We start from the raw sequence: 21,163 nt of genomic DNA on the forward strand, positions 1-21,163 counted from the left end.
TCTCGTAAAATTATTCCAAAACTTCTACAAAATACTATTAGTCTAGAAATATTATTTCAAGTTATCAATAGTCACAAAACAAAATGTGTTAATGTAATGATTCATTATTACATAAGAGTATTTGTTATTTACTTACAAAAGTAGTACACCACCAAGTTCTTATATTTGTAACCCGCACGGTACTTCGAAGATAACAATATACAATGCGGTAATCGTTTCTAGATTTATACAGTCTGATAGTCGGGTAGCCTAATGTCATGAAATCTATAATTTGTTTATGAAATCTATAGAGCAACAAAAATTTTACATAAACGAATACATTGAAAGCGCAAGTTATTATGTTAAAGTTGTTATCTGCTACACACTTTCTCCAAGGTGTCAACTCCTAATAAAAATTGAACAAAGTTTTGTACCCGCACGTTGAAGCGCACGGGCATGTAACATCCGCGTGCGTAAAATTTTTCTGTTTTAAGTGGTGGTGGAAATACAGTTAGTTCTCTAGTTCGTAACCATGATTAGAATTGATAAAAAAATTAGATACAACAATTCAACAAAGTAACTAAATTGTCTTCCGAAACAACTTTTGTATTCCACTACTTTTTCCTGTGCTCGTTTCTTGTATATTCTTTTTTCAGCCAATGTAGCCTCAAGACTTGCTTTCCTTTGATTCATTGTTTGCAATTATGTTATTTAGTATTATAAACTCAAAACTCAAACTCAGCATTCACCCATTTGACCGTTTCTACCAGGCTTTGGACGGTTACCACCATCGACACCCACTAAATCTTCTTCAACATATAAAGCTTTCCTGTAGGTTCCATACGGGTCGAAACGATTGAAACGGTCCAGCATCAGGTCAGGTTCATAAGAAGCTCTCTTTCAGGTTCTTTAGGCCTTCATTTTGTGCAATTCTCTTCCCGGTCTTCTTCCATTTTCAATCTTCAATGATAGAAACAAAGTGAGATCGTGAAAGGTTTACCCACATAGAATCAAAATATTATAGAATCTGTTGCCATAAAATGCAAACTTTACAACCTCCCAACATAACATTTGACTAATTATGACAAAAAGAGAAGAAAAATTGGTCTTTCATGATCATTTAACTTACTTTATAGAATGAAATGTAGTGTAGCTATGTTATGTCCCTCCATTAACGTGTACATATCATCATCTCATCATTCCTACCAATCAGTGTGGATGTAAATGGTGACACCAGGAAATCAGAATTGAAGTAAACATAGAACAAAAGTTAAAATTGAAAGAATGATTCAGCATGTTTATTTAAATCAAAACTGAACGAAAGTTAAAATTAACTTTTTACTTATGTAAGGGAAATAGTCAGCCTGGAACTTTCTTCAAGTTCATCTAAAAACACCATCTGCGAATACAAAAACAGAAGGAAATTCATAGTTGGTTTCCAAATTAAATGTCAACTCAAACTAAGAATGGTGTGTACTAAACTTTTATGATAGTTAATAATGCATAAAAACACATAACCGAAAAACTGAATGAAATTTCAATGTTAGTTATTGACGTACATAGAAATATACATCTTTTCGGCATCAAATAATCTCTAAAAACTGCAATTTCTATCAAATAACATAGCATAAAAGGCCACTTATCATAATAAAACATAATTTCAGGTGAAACCAAGCCCCAAACGAAGAAACAAGCAAAAAGTCGAAGAAAAACAGAAGAAAACACAAGAAAACAAAGAAATACGCCCCCATGTTCAAGAAACACGCCCCATGCTTCTAAAGACAAGAAAAGACAAAATCTGGAAGCAAAAGCACGGGGCCGTGCTCATCAAGCACGGGGCCGTGGACGAGAATACAGAAAAGACAAAGAAGAATTGAGCACATGTCACTAAAAATCACGGGGCCGTGCGTACCAACCACGGGGCTGTTGCCACCTCCCAGAAAAGACAAAACAAATCTGGCACATGTCATAAAAATGCATGGGGGCGTGCTCATCAAGCACGGGGCCGTGCCTCACTATCCAGATTGCCTATAAATAGTGGCTCATGTTGCACTCATTTGGTGTGCCTTGAAAAGAAATCTATTCGGTTCTCTCTTATAAAAACACACACTATTACTCACTTTGAAGATCTAGTGAAGGGTTTGAAGGCTTGGAGATCACTACCATCAACCATCATCATCAACCATCCTTACCATCATTAAGAAGGAAAATTCATCTATAATTGGTTAGATTGTTCTAGGTTTAATCATGTATTTGTTATCATCAATCATCTTAATGTCTATCATCATGCTCATTATGAGCTAAACTCCTTTTACCATCTAAAATCTATGAAGAAGCTTTGTTTTACTTAATAATTAATCAAGACATGTGATGTAGTCTAGTAAAGTACATGGTTATATTACAATTATCTTTTGATGAGAAATGTTTCACCATCTTAAATCACTAATTCAAAGTTGGTGGTTGTCAATTCCATTGGCAATCGTTCATGATCGATTCATGTTCTTGAAAGATAGAAATACTTTGATACATTATCGAAACAGGATCCTTATATTGTACTTAGAAATGATGAGATATAAGTTATGATGTATTTTTCTAAACCTTGGTAATCCAAAAATGGCTTTGTTTAGGATATCAAATTAGTTAAAGAAATCATATGTTAACGGAATGTGTAATTATAACCTACATAAATCAACCAAGGGTAGGTTGTGTGATGAACTACAACCACCCGAAGTTGTTAGAATTGGTATTTGAGAAATCGAAGTCAATCCTAATCTTTCCACTTTACGAAACTACTTGCCAACTTAAATTGACATCATTGAGATGGCATGACATTAGGAAAGGGTGGACTTTAAAATGAGCATGCTATCTCCTTAGTGCCAAGATGCTCACTTAAGGTTTAAGGAGCTATCTATCATATATTACTATGGCAAGTTTATCACATGTCCAAATATTAATTATCAATGTTAAAATGGAGTGGATTCTTGATCTTAGATGGTAACCTTCGCATAATTGAACAACTCGTTTAGAATTTCTTGTCTTGGTCACCTATATATTATATATAAGTATTTACATTTTATAAAAAAGTTCAAAAAATATTAGCCCCAAAATGATTAAAACCTCCGATTAAAGTAAAACAACGATTTATTATTAGAAACATTTGTGTCCACGGATCGATACTTGGTTCTTACCAATATTATTCTACATATACGATAGGTACACTTGCCTATTTTGTGTGTGTTTAGTCTTTGTAGAAATCACTTTTATAAATTTAAAACACGATCTTGTGCAAAAGCAAATCATTCAATCCTTCTATATTTTATACCACACGCACGCACGCATCAAGTTTTTCGGCGCCGTTTCCGGGGACACGGTACGTTTCTAAGAACGATCCAAGTTTTATTTTAATAAATGTCTATAATTGTACAAATTTTTTAAAAAAACTTCTATTTTATCTTTACTCTTTTTACTAAATATTAAAATATATAATTTTATGGCAATATATAATTTTATGGCTAGCCTACTCTTTACCTTTATTTACCTTACTCTAGCTTAATTAACTTAGACCTTAGATAGTTTAGAATAGCTTAGCCTAATTCGTAGTTTAACTTAGACTAACCTTTAGTTTAACTTTAGCTAACTTTTACTTTAGTGTTTACTTTTGACTTAGTCCCATGTATGTCCTCTACTTTTGAGGCTTAGCTTGTTTCTCCAATTTCTGAACCGGAACGACTCTTTCGTCGAAGAGCACGTAAACGGACTACAGAAACCTCCGAAGGAATCAAAGACAAATCAGTAGACGCCACCACATCAGGAGAAAATCAAACCGAAGAAATGATGGCGGCCCAGAATAATGAGCCGAACATGAGACAGTATGCTAAGCCAACTCTCGAAGGCTACGGCAATGGAGTGGCTCCACCCAAAATCACCGAAAATTTCAAAATCAAATCAAGCACCATTCATATGGTGGAAAATTCAGTTCAATTTCATGGTCTCCTCGACGAAGACCCTCTTTCTCACATATCTCGATTCTTACGAATCTGCAGAACTTTTAAAATCCAAAATTGTTCAGACGATCAAATCAAACTCAAACTCTTTCCTTTCTCTCTAAGGGGCCAAGCCCTAGAATGGATAGAATCTATTTCCTCTGGTTCCATAACCACTTGGGACCAGATGGTTGAACAGTTTCTCCTCAAATATTTTCCACCCGATAAAACTGCCAAATACCGAGCCAGCATTACCGGATTCCGGACCGATGATGATGAGTCGGTACACGCAGCATGGGAGATATAAAAAAGTCTTCTAAGAAGATGTCCACATCATGGACTGAGTGTATGGTTACAAGTTCAAACTTTCTTTGATGCACAATCCAGTCAAAACAAACAGGCCATCGACCAAATCGCTGGTGGAGACCTGGGATCCAAATCACCTAACGAAGCATTTGAAGTCCTGGAGAAAGCCGCAAAGAAGAGTTTCGCTTACAACCCACCAAGATCTACACTTACCCATAAAGGAATACACCACGTCGATTCCAACACTCTTGTCATAGCACAGCTTGAAGCCCTTTCTTAAAAATTCGAACAGCTTCAAGCCGAACTATCAAAAACCAGACTCACCTGTGACACTTGTGGGGGAAATCAAAAGACGAGTGACTGTAAAAAAGCCATCATGGCCATGGAAGAAGTCAATTTCATCGCTCGACAGAACAACTCTTTCAGCAATAACTACAATCCAGGATGGAGAAACCACCTGAATTTCGGCTGGAAAGATGGAGGTAACACTCAACCTTTACCCGGATTCGAAAAAAGACCGATGAATCAACCCTTCTAGCCTAAACCCCAATTCCAAGATCAGTGTTCTAGTAGCCATCAAAACCCAAGCTACTCTAAGATCGAAGAAATGCTAATCCAACTGATGACCAAAACAAATGAAGCAGAAAAGAAGGCCGACTCAAGAGCTGTTGATATCAGCGGAGTATTATTAAAACATGAAGCCGATCTCAAAAGTCAACAAGCATCACTTTAGAACCTAGAAACCCAAATCGGACAAATTGCCCGACAATTATCCGAAAGACCACGTGGCACTCTTCCAAGCAACACAATCACCAACCCGAATGCAACAGCTAATGCTGTTACACTCAGGAGCGGTACGACCTCTAAGGCCCCGTTACCGGTAGCCCTACTTTTGTGTTGGATTTACTCATAAACGCGGTTCTAAATATCAGAGTTAATTAAAACATACGCGGAACATTAAAAACATTCAAACCATTACATTGTATAACCATAATTCTGGTCTTATCGAGCATTCATAGTCATTTAAAAACAAAACATAGTCTTTTAAAATAAAACATCATAGCAAAATCTTCAGATGCCAGCTTTGTCCAACTCTGCCATGTGTCCTCCTCAAGCTACATGCCTCGTTCTACTCACCTGCGTGCATACTAAAAGTCAGCTACACTGAGTGAGTTCTAGTTAATCACATAATCATACAATACCTTCTTACATTTCATACTTAACCTCTTAACTTTCTTTCATACACACATAAGTGCATATACTTTCATTCTTACTTTCATACTTTCTATACATACATAATCATACGTTTTAAAGAGCCTTTCGCCCTATAACCTCACAGATATTATAAGGGTCTGGTCCCTAACATCACAGATATTATATGGGTCTGGTCCCTAACATCACAGATATTATAAGGGTCTGGTCCCTAACATCACAGATATTATAAGGGTCTGGTCCCTAACATCACAGATATTATAAGGGTCTGGTCCCTTTGTTTCGTGTAACTGCACCTTACCTGTTCATACATGCTTTCCTTGACAATACGTGTAATCTCCGAAGAGCGTTCACGTACCATCATCATAACATACATACATTATGCATACATCATATATTCATACATACATCATATCTCTCATCATACTTATCAATCATGTCTTAACTACCACCTGACGGTTCATGCAATATCCGAAGATCGTTCACGCGCCGTCAAGCAATCATCATACGTAAATCATACAAGGCATATACTTATCACTTAAGATACGTGTATTCACTATCACATCGAGTATGCACACAGCCCCGAAAACATAACAAGGAAGTGGGGCTAGAAACTCACCTCAATGCAGTTGCGTTCACCGTTTACGGTTATTCCCTTCTTGAGCTGTGCACGACTAACTTGGGTCGGGATCCGTTTCTTCTTCTATATTTCGGCTAGAGTGAGAGAGAAACTACAGAGAGAATCTTAAGTGTGTGTTTTGGATGGTGTAAGGGATATGTGTAAATGAATTAAATGGAGGATTAAGGGTATATATATTTTTGATCATGGGCTTAAGCCCATGGTCTTTCCTTCATTCCTCCATAACCCAAGTCCATAGCCCATATCCATTTACCCAACACAAGTCCATCTCGTATTCTATTCAACTAAACCGATAACGACCCGCTATAAAATAAACGAACTTTATTTTATTAATATAACCGAAAGTAGGATGTTACAAGTCTTCCCTCCTTAAAGAGGTTTCGTCCCCGAAACCTACTATTACATAAACAGATTCGGATAAAACTTGCGCATCTCATCCTCAGCTTCCCATGTAGCGTCCGATCCCTTGCGATGCTTCCATATCACCTTCACTAAAGGTATAACCTTGTGACGAAGCTGCTTCTCCTTGCGGTAAACTATCTCGATCGGTTGCTCAATGTAGTTCAACTGTTCATCAACCTCAATGTCCATTAACGGCACGTGGGATGTGTTATCAGCTAGACATTTTCTCAGATGAGAAACATGGAAGGTTGAATGAATTCCTTCTAACTCTTCTGGCAAATCCAGCTTATAAGCCACTTCACCTACACGATCTATAATCTTAAACGGTCCAATGTACCTTGGACTCAACTTTCCCCTCTTCCTGAAACGAATGATTCCTTTCCAAGGCGAGACCTTGAGCATCACATTGTCACCAACGTTAAACTCAATCGGTCGTCGCCGCTTATCAGCATATGACTTCTGTCTGTCTTGAGCAGCTTTCATTCTTGCATTGATCTGATCGAACTTCGAAGAGGTTTCTTGCACAACTTATAGGCTTCCCATCTCCTTCTGACCAATCTCTCCCCAACACACCGGGGTCCTACATCGTCTACCGTAAAGCATCTCAAACGGTGGCATACCAATACTTGAATGGTAGCTGTTGTTATAGGAGAACTCTGCTAGATGCAGATGATCATCCCAACTTCCTCCAAAGTCTAAAACACAAGCACGTAGCATATCCTCAAGGGTTTGGATCGTCCTTTCCGACTGTCCATCGGTTTGAGGATGATACGCCGTACTGATTTTCAATCTTGTTCCCATAGCTTCATGGAACTTCTTCCAGAACCTCGAAGTAAACCGTGTATCTCTATCAGACACGATCGATAACGGTACTCCATGCTTAGATACAACCTCTATAATGAACAAGCTTGCTAACGTTTATGATGAGATAGCCTCTCGTATAGGCAGAAAGTGAGCACTCTTGGTCAAACGGTCCACAATCACCCAGATGGTATCATGGTGCTTACCTGTACGAGGTAGCTTAGTTATAAAATCCATGGTGATGTGTTCCCATTTCCATTCTGGTATCTCCAAGGGTTGCATCTTTCCATAAGGCTTCTGGTGCTCTGCCTTGACTTGTAAACAAGTTAAGCACCTACTGACATAATCTATCACATCATTCTTCATTCCTGGCCACCAATAATCTCTTTTCAAATCCTGGTACATCTTCGTAGTTCCTGGATGAATCGAATATCTTGACTTATGAGCTTCATCTAAAATTCGACCTCTGAGATCTCCATGGCGTGGGATCCACATACGGTCAAACCTAGTCTTAATACCATGAGTGTTTTCCATTAGCTCGTCTTGCTGGCCGTAAATTCTTTCTTTCTTTACCAACTTCTCGTCTACTAGCACCTCTGACTGCACCTTGATGATTTCTTCGAAAAGGCTTGAATTCATAATCAATTGGTATGACTTCACGGTTGCAAGGACTTCCTCATTCTTACGGCTTAGTGCATCGGCGACCACGTTAGCTTTACCAGGGTAGTACTTAATATCGCAGTCGTAACCCTTTATCAATTCTAACCATCTTCTCTGCCTCATGTTCAATTCTTTCTGCTCGAAGAAGTACTTTAAACTCTTATGATCTGTATAGATAGTACACTTACTACCGTACAGATAATGCCTCCATATCTTAAGAGCATGCACTACAGCTGCTAACCCTAAATCATGCGTCGGATAAGTACTCTCGTGGACTTTCAACTGTCTAGACGCGTAAGCTATCACCTTTCCCCTCTGCATCAACACGCAACCTAGCCCTTGATGCGAGGCATCGGCACAAACAACTAAATCCTCGTCACCATCGGGTAGAGCAAGGATTGGAGCTTGCGTGAGTCTCTTCTTTAGTTCCTCAAAGGCTTCTTCTTGAAACTTTCCCCAACTGAATACTATCGACTTTCGGGTCATAACGGTCAGCGGCGCGGCTATCTTGGAGAAACCCTCGATGAATCTTCTATAGTAGCCAGCTAACCCTAAGAAGCTTCGTATATCAGTCGGATTCTGTGGAGTCTTCCAATTCGTTATTGCCTCAATCTTAGCTGGGTCCACGGTAATCCCTTCCGGATTAATCACGTGACAGGTTTGTTTTCCCAGTAGATTTTGTAATTCTAGACATGGAGGAAGACAAAAGTGTTGTTAGTGCATGGAAGACAAAAGTTAAAGTGTTCAAGGTTAAATTAATCGATAGCTACAGAAAAGGGGGTGTCTGTTAGTGCACGAAATTGTTGTCCGTAGCATTCGAATAATTTATACATAGTCTAGATTGAATATTTATTGTAAATGGAGCATGTGGCCTATAAATAGGTTGTTCCATGCTCATAATTAGGTATGTACATATTTAGAAAGAGATCTAGATCTAGGTTAATACTCTCTATAACTTATTACGTAATTATTCACACTATTTATCAATAAACTATGTATTTAAAGTATCTATATCATATTGTATAATCGATGTATCATAGCGGCTAGATCCGTAACGGGACTACAGAATTGGTATCAGAGCAGGAGCTGCTCTGGATACTTCGATTAAGGTATGAATCTGAGTTTTTTTTGTATTTTTCGTGTTCTTCGGGTTTTGGTCAGATCTGGAGTAAATTAGTGTGTTATTGGTGGATTTGAGTTTGAATTCGTGTTTATGGATGGAAGAGGGAACTTCTTGTGTAATTTGAGGTTAAGTTATGGTGTATTGAGTGATTCACCATGGAAGAGCATGTTAACTTATGATTCAGTTTATGATGAGTTAGTGATTGTTAAGTTAATTGGATGATGGATTCGTGTTTAGAATTGAAATTCACATGTTCCTGTCAATTTTGGTGGTTAATTATGGTGAATTGAAGTTTTCACCATTGAAGAGCATGTTATGGTTTAAGTTATTTGGAGATGAATAAGTAATTGTTCAGGTAAATTGTTGTTGGATTCGGAATCGTGGTGAAAAACTGAGGGTTCGGTGTGATTTTCATGGTAATTTATGGTGTTTTGATGATTTCACCATGGATGAAGTTCAAAAAATCCAGATTCCGGCCAGATCTGAGCTTTTCCGGCGATGTAACAGCTTTTTCTGGCGAAAAACGTTTTTCCGGCGAAGCAGTTACAGATCCAACAACCTGATTCGTTACTGTAGCGATTCGTGGTCACTGTAGCTAATTCGTTAAGGAATATTTAACGAATTAAGGTGTATTTCGTTAAGGTAATTGTAACGAATTAAATGTTAATTCGTTAAGGTAATTTATAACGAATTAAATATCAAACAAGTGGTATCAGAGCTGTTGGTGCTCATACACTTGATTTCATGTTGATTTTGTTATCGTTTTTATTAAATTTTCTGTTTAAGAGGTTTTGAATCAATTTGTGTTTGAATTGGTTGAATTATCGACGGATTGGATTGAGTTTGTGTTGGTTAAGGTATTGGCTAGGTTCGGATTAGAGGAATTGAGATTTGATTTGGATTTGTGTTGTTTGGTATTGCTTTCGGTTTAAGTCCGAAACAGAGTATTGTTATTGGATAAATTGGTTGAGTAATTGAAATCGTTCGGTCACGAGGTTGTGTGTACTGGATTTGGAAATAGATTACGAGGAGTTTGATAGGTAATTTGTGCGATTTGGTTGAGTAACGAGGTAGTATTACAGATTTGGTATTTCTGGGTTTCTGGGTTGATCTTCATAATTTCTGGAAAATTTTGTTGAATGTTTGAAGATTTGAAGATGAACGTAATTCGTTATCATCTGTATGGTGATTCGTTAGATGTTTCATCTTGATTCGTTATTTGAATTTGTCAATTCGTTACCCATTTTAAGTAGTTCGCTAGCCTGTTCGTTATAGTGAATGATTCGCCTAATCTGATTCGTGTGACACGCGTCCAACTTGGGATTTGTGTCCTAACAACCTTTGCCACGTGGCATAAGGTGTCAGTGTTTGTTACAAACGGTTGTAACAACCTGATTCGTTATAGTTGATTCGCTATCAACTGTAGCTGATTCGTTATCTTATTTCGCTAAGCATTCCTTAGTGATTCGTTACTGATTATCATCTGATTCGCTAAACTAATCCTTTGTGATTTGCTAAACTAATCCTTTGTGATTCTTTTGGTCAATTCGTTAAGTTGACTTGTGATTCGCTAAACCTTCATCTCATTCGTTATCTGTTTTGCCATTTGGTCAATCTTAACCTTGTTAAGAGTTGATTCGTTAAACACTGTTAACAGTTGGCTATAACTGTTCACAGTTCGCTATAACTGTTCACAGATTGTTAAATTTTATTTGTTACACCCTTTAAATTTTTGAAACTTTTCAAAGATGGCCGGTATGTATGCATTAGCGTCTCAAAACATGTTAATGCAACAGATGTTGCAACTTGATACCGAGATAGGTTCGCATTCTAAATGTCTAAGATTGATGAAGGTCAGTGAGTTTGCCAAGTGGGAACCTCGGTTTCGTGCACATTTGGGATCTGTTCATCCTGATTGCTTTTACTGTCTTGATGAAGTTTATGTGGCACCAATGATTGGTGATGATACTATTGGGTATACTCCTAAAGCTGTTTCTCAATACTCACAAGAAGAGAAGAAAGCTTTAGAAATCGAGATAAAAGCCTATTCTACTCTGACTATGGCATTACCAGAAAATATCTTTCATCAAGTTGGTATTATCAAGAGATGTGCGCCTTTATTTCAACATCTGCGTATGAGAAGCATGGGAAACACAGCTGAGAGTAAGAAAGTGATGCTCAAGTTTCAGTTTCGAAACTTTAATCTATTGAAGGGAGAAACAGTTGAAGAGATGACTACAAGATTTAGTCATTTAATTGCTGAAATGGACAAGATGAAAATGGAAATTTCTGAAAGGGATAAAATTGATACTATTAAAAGTGTGCTTCCAAGTTCTTACTCAACATTTCTAATGGTCTTGAAAGAAAATGACTATTTCTTGAATGAAGACTTGACGGCACTTGAATTTTTACAAAAGATCGAAGCCAGAGAGTATGATCTTAAGTGTCAAAAATCCTCCAAAGAAAATCAAGATCCAGCTTTCTATGGTGGAAGTATGCCTCTTAGTTCAACGATCTCTCCAATCACTGCTTTTCTTACTCATGCTGCAAGTGAACAAGAATCAACTATGGTTAATGATCCAAAAGTTTGTTTCTACTCTGGTGGTAATTCTGGTGGTTCTGGAAGTTCAACTAATACAAATCCATTTGCTACACCACCTAGTGTTAATATGAAGGAAGCTGAGCAAAACTTTGCTTTTCTGACAGCTTTTATGTCTTCATATGAAAACTTAGTGAGTAATAAGATTGCCACAAGTGATTTAACAGATGAGGACTATGATCAGATAGATCCAGATGATCTAGAAATCATGGATTTAAAATGGAACATGGCTATGATCGTCCGTAAAGTTAAAAGATTCATGCAGAGAACTGGAAAAGATCTTCCAGCTTTAAACAAGAAGTTGGGTTTTGACAAATTAAAAGTAAAGTGTTATAATTGTCAAGAATTTGGGCATTTTGCGAAGGAATGTGACAAACTAAGGAAAAAATACACTGGTCCTCGTGGTCAAAGTCAAAATGCTTCTACACCACGAGGAAGTGATGCTGAAAAGAAACCATCTTCTTCTACAACACAAGCAATGTTAGCAGATGGAACCGACTGGTCACAACGGTTACTATGCAATGATGTTCAAGCAAATTTGGCTATGTTTGGGTTACATAAAGATTGTCAAGATTAAACTGGTAGTGAGATGTCTTTCGATAATGATTCTGGATCTGATTCTGACGACTCTTGCGACAAGCCTTCCGAATCAATGTTTGCTTGCATGGCCAAGATTAACGAGGTTAGTAATTCTATTTCTTCTACTTCATCTGTTACAGCATCATGTGTTGACTGTGAATCTAACAAATCTAAGTTAGAAGCATTGAAAAATCAAAATGATAGTCTAATAAGTGAAATTGCTTCTCTTAAGGATACTTATCGACAATCTCTTGAGTCTCAAATGAGATCTCGAGAAAAGATTGAAGCATTGTCGACAAGTAACCACGATCTCAAGGCTGAGTTATATGTGAAGATAAAAATTAATGAACAAAAATTTCAAGAGATTTTGAAACATCGTTCAAAGATAACTGAGCTTGAGAATGAGGTTCTTGAATTGAAGAACAAATTGGGGAAATTTAGAAATTCATCTTTTCTATTGAATGAAATCATTGAGGTATCTGGAAAACAAAAGGATTCCAAGAAAGGTATTGGTTTTGTTGAAATTCCACCACCTTTCCATAATGATTATAAAATTAATCCTTTTGCAAGAAAAGAAGAGGATTTGATTCAAAAAGAATCTGTGATTTCTGAAAAACCTAAGTTGGTTAAACCAGAAATTGTCAAACCCCAAGTTGCTCCTCAAAAACCTCAAGTGGAAAGTAAAAAGGTCTTTGTTGAAAATGTTGACAAAATGATTATTCAAGATGTGTTTGAACCTGAGATAATACACAAGAATAAGAACATTCCTAGTTCTAATCATATTCTTTGCGAACCTCAAGAGTTTGAGGAAGCTGTGTATGGTTCATTCAAATCTCAAGTGAACAAGGAAGAAACTGTGAAAACCAAACCAGTGAGGGCAAAGAAGTCAGTTAAACCAATGATTTCTGACGAGGACTTAATGCTTTTCATTAATCCTCTGAGTTCTAAGTCCTCATCGGCTGGAGTTTTTAAGTTAAAGGGAATGGATACGATGTTCACTGAAAAAGATATTCCAATAAGTATTATCAAACCTGAACTTATTGAGAGTGTTTTTGTCAATGAAGCTTCAAAAATTCAAGAACTTGAACGTGTGTATGCTCAAGCAAAAACATCAGTTCAATCTGACCCATTGACTAAGGCAAAACAACTTTTAAAACAAGCTAAGAAAATTAACTTTGTGAAGTCAACTGGGACAGATACACTAAAAAGTTTTTCGAACTGTTCTAATTTAGATTTTTACTTAAAGAAGAAATCTGAATTATCTGATGAGTTTGCTAAGAGCATGACTAAAAATGTGAGTCATCATCAAACTTCTGGGTCATTCATTCCAAATACCTCGCAACAACATCGTGTAGACATGCGAAGTTGTTTCTTATGCGGTCAACTTGGTCACGTTGTGAGGGATTGTAGTCAGAAGTATCAGCAGAATCTTCATCCTTTTATACAGGACCATTCCAAACGATTCCTGTGGTAAAGGAGATTTTGAAACGACCTGTGTCGTATGTTGATGATACTCATATTATGTTCTCTAATGTGAATCCTCGTAAAGTGGTTCATGTTAATGAGACTCATGGTCAAGTTAAACCCAAGTTTATTCCAACTGCTCCTCTGTGTAAGAATGAAAATTCAAATGTGGTTCAGGCAGCGTATCTAAGACGAAAGTCAAAGAAACCTGCAACTTATTCACAAGTTGCTGAACAACAAATGAATGCAAGTAAAGTTAATTTTTCCCAAGAAAACCAAGAGGTGACCAAGACCGAGGCCTGGGCTGCCTTTTTGAACTAATCACTTTTGTTTGTGTGTAGGGTTCATCCAAGACCATATCTGGTGAAAACTGGATTATGGATAGCGGATGTTCTCGTCATATGACTGGGAATCTCGACCTATTAACCAACGTAAGAAATATTGAAGGGGGTTATGTAGCGTTTGCTGGGAATTCTGGGGGCATGATCACACAAGAGGGTGAAGTTTCAAATGGTCACATTACGTTTGAGAAAGTGAATTATTGCGACAAAGTTGATCATAACTTATTGAGTGTATCGCAGATTTGTGATAAAAAGTACACTACGATATTTACTGACAAAGAATGTCTTATCTTGAAACCGGGTTATGTTATTCCCAAGGACATGGTTGTCATGCGATCACCACGATCAAATGATATTTATGTCTTAAATATGAGTTCTAAGGTATCCACATCGATCGAAACATGTTTTGTCTCGAAAGCAACCGAGAAAGACTCGATTCTATGGCATCGTAGAATGGGTCACATACATGTCAAAAATATGAATTATTTAATGGCAAATGACTTAGTTGAGGGTGTCTCGTTAAAGAATTTTAAGTTATCCGATCACTACGTTGCATGCAAAAAGGGCAAGCAGAAGAAGACGACACATCCCTCTAAGTTATTGAATTCCATTGATACTCCTCTTGAACGACTTAATATGGATTTGTTTGGTCCAGTGAATCGTGCGAGTATTTCTGGAGACTGGTATTGTCTTTTCGTGACTAATGATTATTCGAGATATTCGTGGGTTTTATTCATGAGCTCAAAAGATCAAACGCCTGTTTGGTATAAAACCTTATCACGAAAATCGAATCACTTTACAAACAAAAGGTGAGGAGAATTCGGAGTGATAATGGAACAGAATTCAAGAACACTATGTTGGATTTCTTTTGTATCCAAAAGGGAATTCACCGAGAATATAGTGCACCCTATGTACCTCAACAAAATGGAGTTGCTGAAAGAAAGAACAGAACCTTGATTGAAGCTGCAAGAACCATGCTCGTTGATTCTAAGCTTCCTGTGCAATTCTGGAATGAGGCTGTGAATACGGCTTGCTATACTCTTAATCGAGTTCTGACGGTTAAACGACGAAAGAAGACCAGTTATGAATTATTAAGCAATCGTAAGCCTAACTTAAAGTATTTGGAACCTTTTGGGTGTCCTTGTACTATGTTGAAGAGGGATGCGCGTAAATTTGAAGAGAAGGCCGTTGAGGGTTATTTCTTAGGGTATGCGTCACCTAAGAAACGAGTTTTCAATTTTACGTCTGGTTGTGTCGAAGAGTGGTACCATGTTGATTGTCAGAAGTACACTACTCCTTCACAAGGGAAAGGTCCTGAATGGATGTTTGATTAAAACGGCCTATTTAATTCTTTCACCCCATCAACTGATCATCCAGATGAAGATGTACTTCGGGCGTATTTTGAAAAACATTTGGAAATTCCACGATTTGCAAGTTCAAATGATGTTGAAGCTCCAATTGCTGCTCCAAACGAAGCTCCTGTTCATTTTGATACTGCTTCTACCTCATCTGATGATAATGCTTCAGTAATTGGGAATAATATTTCATCTCCTGAATTGGGTGAACATTATACTAACTTATTTGAAAATGTTACTGTGTTTGAAATCCGACTATCAGGATTCATAATTATCATCCACAAGAAAACATTATTGGAGACCTTGATGTAGGGGTTCAGACACGATATCAAATCGCCTCTTCAAGTGATAATAATGCTCTCTGTGTTCATGCTGACTTACATGCATCTGAAATTGCAGCTGTTGCTAAGTTTTCCTGTTTTCTATCTCAAGTCGAGCCAACAACTCCTCGTGTGGCTTTACAAGATCCTTCTTGGGTAGAAGCTATGCAAGAAGAACTACAACAATTTGCTCGTTTAGGTGTTTGGGATCTTACTGATAAACCTGCTAGAGTCAAGAAGGCAATTCCGACTAAGTGGGTATATAAGTGTAAGAAGGATGATCGTGGAGTAATTGTGAGAAACAAGGCACATTTAGTGGTGCAGGGATTTCATCAGCAAGTGGGTATTGATTACACTGAGGTTTATGCGCCAGTGGCAAGATTAGAGTCGATTCGAATCTTTCTGGCATATGCAGCTTATAAGAATATCAAGGTCTATCAAATGGATGTTAAAAGTGCTTTTCTCAATGGTGAATTACACGAGGAAGTGTTTGTTTTACAGCCTCCTGGTTTTGAAGATCCTGATTATCCGGACCGTGTTTACCGATTAAACAAGGCCCTGTATGGTCTACATCAAGCCTCGAGAGCTTGGTATGGCACGCTCGCCGACCATCTGACTGATAATAGCTTCAAACGAGGGACTGTCGACTGCACTTTATTTCATAAAACTGTTGGTGACGATCTTCTCCTAGTCCAGATTTATGTCGACGATATTATTTTTGGGTCTACAAACGACACATTGTGTAAGGAGTTCGAGAAGTCCATGCAAACAAAGTTCGAGATGAGCTCGATGGGAGAGATGAATTTCTTTTTAGGGTTGCAGGTTCAACAGTCTTCTCACGGAATTTTTATTCACCAGACTAAGTATGTGAACGACGTCTTGAGCCGATTCAAGATTACTGCCGGAAAAATCCCTTCTACTCCTCTTCCAGCGGGTCACAATTTATCACTGGATGAATTGGAGGATACTGTTGATCCGACCCTTTATCGTGCTATGATTAGTTCTCTAATGTATTTAACTGCTTCTCGACCCGACATAATGTTTGCTGTTTGTGTGTGTGCTAGGTACCAAGCTAGTCCCCGAGTGACTCACCTGGCAGCGGTCAAGCGTATGCAATATCTACGGGGAAATCCTGACATCGGGTTATGGTACCCCAAAGATAATACTTTCGATCTTACCGCCTACTCAGACTCAGATTATGGAGGATGAAAGATCAATTTCAATCCTACTACAGCGGGATGTCAATTCTTAGGAAGCCGGCTTGTTTCCTGGCAGTGTAAGAAGCAGACAACGGTCTCCACTTCAACCGCCGAAGCTGAGTATGTTGCAGCCTCGAGTTGCTATTCCCAGGTTTTGTGGATACAACAACATCTTCGCGACTACGGTTTGAAGTTTCTTACTACTCCTATCCTGATTGATAATTCTGCTGCAATTAGTATCACCAAGAATCCCGTACAACATTCTAAAACGAAACATATCGAAATTCGATATCATTTTATACGGGATTGCTACGAAAAGAAATTAATTGATCTTGAGAAAGTGCACACAGATTTTCAAAAAGCCGATCTATTTACCAAAGCGTTTGACAAAACGCGTTTTAAATTTTTTCTTGATTTAAACGGATTGAAGACCCTTGCTGATATCCTTAAACAAGGATGACTATCTTTATTTTCTGTTATATTTTTCTTTTAAAATTTATTTTGGTTTTAGGGGGTGAAAATCTAGAAAATACAAAAGGAGTGTGTTTTTCGTTTGTATAGATAAAATCCAAAAACATTAAAAAATTTCAAAATTCAAAAATATTGTGATTTCTGTTTTTTAATGTTTTTCTTTTAAATATTTAGAAAAACCAAAAACATTTTAATTTTGAAAAACCAAAAAGAATGTGACTTATGTTTGTACAGAAAAATCTGAAAATCCAAAAAGATTGTGAAGTTTATTTTGTTTATAAGAAAATTGAAAAGGACAAAAATATTGTGTTTTTAAAATTTGTATAGAGAAAAACCAAAAAGATTTTTGCAGACGTTTTTAGATTATTTTCTCGCTGAAAATTATGTCGGTTATTTAAGTTTGTGAATCATGCTTGCATGTCTTGGTCCTATTATTCACTTGTGAATTGATTGTTAGCCATTTATTTATAAACTTAAGTTAACTGGGGCGATTAAATTTATCTTTTCTTTATTTTATGCTCCTCAAAATTTTGAGTTTTTGAAGCAAAAAGAGAACATGATAATACATTGATTATCTTGACCCCAAATCCAGCAAAAAGTAAGCTTAAAAGACTGTGTGCTTAATTGCATTGGTGCATTGGTAGGTCTTAAAACAACCCAGTAGAGTAAAGTATGTGATATAAACATAAAGAAACGCCAAATTGAAAGAGGTGTTAGTCTCTAGCAAAAGTCTCGGTGAGGATGGCAGAAATGTAATAACCAGTCATACTCGAGCCTTATACTTGTTTGATCATCCAAAAATAAAATAAAGCAAATAACAAGCGTTAGGATTCTGGACACTGTGAGTCTTTATGCGGTTTAATCATCTGGGTATTTATAAGCATTAATATTTCACTCGCTTTCTAGAGCAAACCCAAAGTCATTAAACATGATCACTGTTGTACTTAGTACAAACTTCCAAATTACTGACTTGATCAAAATCCGCTGTTAGTCATACATTTGTTCCTCCCTTGCGCGCATCTTAATACCATTAAGAAACGGACCCCAGGGGATACAATGTATGTAAGCCGACAGATGGACTCGTGCATACTCACTCACAGTAAAGGAAACTTGATGCATTGCTCAAAATTTCAAAATTGGTATAAAAATTTTTGATTAACAATATAATGGTTTAAGTCAAGTTGGGGTGATTTGGCAAAAAATCAAATTAAGCTTGAACCGAGATTAGAGGCTGATAGTTTCTGATATTCTGTGCTTTAATTGAACAAATTAATCATATCACAAAAATACTTGAATGTGTGTTATTAGATTTATGTGGATAACAATACCAATGACCGACTTATTGCCAGTCATAATATCGCTGAAATATAAAACTGTGATGGAAGGGCAATTTGGTTAATATGATTCTCTGCTCAAACTCAACAAAAAATACAAAAATATGTTCTGTTTTTGAAAAATTAATGAAAAAAAAAATTGTCTATTTTTATGATTCGGATATTCTTTTGTAAATACATTCTTTATTCTTTATTTTACAAAATACCAAAAAGATTTTCTTTCTTTTTCTTTGTACATATTAATTTAAGTTATGTTTCATAAAAAATGAAACGCTTTTTAAGGTATTTGGTTGTCGGGATAAAAAGATTCTCGATAACCTAATTTATTTATTTAATTAATTAATTAATTTAATTATTTAATTTAAAATTAAATAAAAGACTTTTTAATTAGAATCTAATTCGTTAATTATGGATAACGAACTAGGTGATTCTTTAGCGAACTAGCTTCTGGTTCGCTCACCTAATTCGCTTCCGCACTCTGTAACAAATCATCCCTTCGTTATGCATATTTAACGAATCAAGCCACGAATCATATCTTGATTCGCTAACTTAATGAAACGAATCAGGAAGTGATTCGCTAACCTAAGGTAACGAATGAATTAGCGAATGGGCTAATTCGCTAACTTTAATTCAAACGAAGTGCCTACTTCGTGCCAGCTGTACCTCGGGTTGTGTGCAAGGTTATAAAAGACAAGAAAACGAACAGTTCTCCACTATTCGCCTTCTTCCTTAATGTAACCTTATTCAAAATTTTCTCTGAAATTTCAACCTTCACGTTTTGATATTTCTAAGATATCTTTGGATTTTTAAGGTATAGACGATCATTGCGATCTAATTTTCGTCAAAAATGGTTGTGATTTGTTAGCTAAATTATTGATTTTTTAAGGGTTTAAGGGTTTCCGAGTTTTTAAACCTATTTATGTATAATTTATGTTAATAACTTGATGATTTAGATGTCATTGTGATCTGAATGTGATTTCGATACCCTTGGTGGACTCTAATCAACATTTGATTATTGTTTGCTGGGTTAATTATGTGTTCATGGTCTCGGTGTTTATGTTTAGTTAGTTTAACTTAGGTATTTAGAGATGTTGAGCCTCAATCTCATCGATCTTAGCTTATGAGCGTGATTCCGAGTACAACGAGATCATTATCTCGATGGTTCAAAGATAGTTATGGCCTAATTGAATATGGGTTTATAATGTTGACTGTTGTTGTTCTTCCTTATTTTGACCTTGACTATGCGAGTCACAGAGAAAGTCTTAATTTTGGACCATTCGTTAGTCTGAGCGAATTGGGACTGTTTTGTGTCCAATTCGTTAAGTTTCTACACGAACTAGCTGTGCGAATAAGGCATTCCACGAATCAGTTGTGGATTCGCTTAAAATATAACGAACTAGATGTTAGTTCGTCAAAATCATATAGTAATTCGCTATGTCCAGTTCGTTAGTTAATTTACTTGATAGCGAATCGCATGATTCGTTACAGTATTGTAACGAATCAGTGAGAAGTTAACGAATGACATTTCATTTTTTTTTAATTTAATATATTAACTAGATGTTCAATTAATTTAATTAAAGAATTTAAAACGTCTAAAACGCGTAAATATATTAATTATACATATCCTTTGATTACGTATATACACCATCTATAGATATGTTGATATATTTTGATATCTCTTCTCATATTCGATTTTATTTATACAGTAAAACATGGCTGATCAAGAACAACAAAATCAACCACCACCAGAACAACCTCCACAGGATCAACAAGCTGAAGTGATCTTATTGCCGTTTGATAAAAAGCACAACATTTGTGCTTATGTTGATCAAGATGTAGCTGATTTGGAAACATTTAGAGATTTGTTGACTTTCTTACGACGATCAAAGATACACTATGCTATCACTGCTAGACCAAAGGTGTATCTAAGTATTATCAGACAATTTTGGAACACGGCTACATATGTTGAAGAAAATCAGATCATCAAGGCTACAATCAATCAAACTCCAATTAAAATTGATGTTGTTGTGATTCGCCGAGTACTTCAATTCGATGATAATGACGATTACCCGGGTGAATTTGACAGGTCATTAGTTAGAGGACTATTCACCCGTTTGCCCTATAATGGAAATATTCTTTAGTCCATGTTGAATAAGAATGGGGTGTGTGCACCATACAAGTATCTGTTGCATGTTCTACTTCATTGTATGAGTGGACGTCGCGGTGGTTTTGATGAGTGTAGACTGAGTTTGCAGTCGGCCTTTGTTGCCTTGATTCTGAACAAGCCGTATAATTATTCAGAGTTAGTATTTGATCATTTGAAGGAACAGGTTCAGCAAACTCTTCAGTCAAAGAAATTCTTGATGTATCCTCGCTTTTTACAGCTAATTATTCA

The 21,163-nt window shown here is 36.7% G+C and overlaps 1 pseudogene; it reads left to right on the forward strand.

The window, feature by feature from the left end:
- LOC143569899 (uncharacterized) overlaps positions 1 to 21,163 on the forward strand; it is a 97,426-nt pseudogene that overhangs the window by 7,929 nt on the left and 68,334 nt on the right.

The sequence above is a fragment of the Bidens hawaiensis genome, unplaced genomic scaffold (genome assembly GCF_021521415.1).
Source record: "Bidens hawaiensis isolate Kalapana, Puna unplaced genomic scaffold, B.hawaiensis_p1.1 tig00024798_1, whole genome shotgun sequence".
Taxonomy (NCBI): Eukaryota; Viridiplantae; Streptophyta; class Magnoliopsida; order Asterales; family Asteraceae; genus Bidens; species Bidens hawaiensis.